Here is a 1,601-nt window from a genome sequence, read left to right as displayed (position 1 = left end):
CTTACTTGAATTACATTCAAGTATCGATCAGTCAGTGGAGCCGAGGCTTGCTGGTTTTTCCCATCCTTCACAACCCAACCGACACATATACACACACACACATTCTCTCTCTCTCTCTCTCTCTCTCTCTCTCTCTCTCTCTCTCTCTCTCTCTCTCTCTCTCTCTCTCTCTCTCTCTCTCTCTCTAACTCCCTTCGTGATTTCTGGCATCTAGCCAAAAAGTATCTCCAATAACTTTGCTGCTTCTTCTTTCCCTACTCTATTTCAACCAGATGGCACCACTGCTATCGCATCTATTTCTAAAGCTGAAATCTTTGCTCAAACCTTTGCTAAAAATTCTACATTGGACGATTCTGGGCTTGTTCCTCCCTCTCCTCCACCCTCTGACAACTTCATGCCACCTATTAAAATTCTTCGCAATGATGTTTTCCATGCCCTCGCTGGCCTAAACCCTCGGAAGGCTTATGGACCGGATGGGGTCCCTCCTATTGTTCTCCGAAACAATGCCTCCATGCTTGCACCTTGCCTATTCAAATTCTTTCAGCTCTGTCTGTCAACACTACCTTTCCTTCTTGCTGGAAGTTTACTTACATTCAACCTGTTCCTAAAAAGGGTGACCGTTCTAATCCCTCAAACTACCATCCTATTGCTTTAATTTCCTGCCTATCTAAAGTTTTTGAATCTATCTTCAACAGGAAGATTCTTAAACATCTATCACTCCACAACCTTCTATCTGATCGCCAGTATGGGTTCCGTCAAGGCCGCTCTACTGGTGATCTTCTGGCTTTCCTTACTGAGTCTTGGTCATCCTCTTTTAGAGATTTTGGTGAAACTTTTGCTGTTGCCTTGGACATAATTATCAAAAGCTTTTGATAGAGTCTGGCACAAAGCTTTGATTTCCAAACTACCCTCCTACGGTTTCTATCCTTCTCTCTGTTTACTTCATCTCAAGTTTCCTTTTTGACCGTTCTATTGCTGCTGTGGTAGACGGTCACTGTTCTTCTCCTAAATCAATTAACAGTGGTGTTCCTCAGGGTTCTGTCCTGTCACCCACTCTCTTCTTATTATTCATTAATGATCTTCTAAACCAAACTTCTTGTCCTATCCACTCCTACGCTGAAGATACCACCCTGCACTTTTCCACGTCTTTTCATAGACGTCCAACCCTTCAGGAGGTAAACATATCACGCAGGGAAGCCACAGAACGCCTGACTTCTGATCTTTCTAAAATTTCTCATTGGGGCAGAACAAACTTGATATTGTTCAATGCCTCAAAAAATCAATTCCTCCATCTATCAACTCGACACAACCTTCCAGACAACTATCCCCTCTTCTTCAATGACACTCAACTGTCCCCCTCTTCTACATTGAACATCCTCGGTCTGTCCTTTACTTATAATCTGAACTGGAAACTTCACATCTCATCTCTAGCTAAAACAGCTTTTATGAAGTTAGGTGTTCTGAGACGTCTCCGCCAGTTTTTCTCACCCCCCCAGCTGCTAACTCTGTACAAGGGCCTTATCCGTCCATGTATGGAGTATGCTTCACATGTCTGAGGGGGGTTCCACTCATACTGCTTTTCTAGACAGGGTGGAATCAAA

Source organism: Scylla paramamosain, unplaced genomic scaffold (assembly GCF_035594125.1).
Source record: "Scylla paramamosain isolate STU-SP2022 unplaced genomic scaffold, ASM3559412v1 Contig68, whole genome shotgun sequence".
NCBI lineage: Eukaryota > Metazoa > Arthropoda > Malacostraca > Decapoda > Portunidae > Scylla > Scylla paramamosain.
This window is presented reverse-complemented; position numbering follows the sequence as displayed.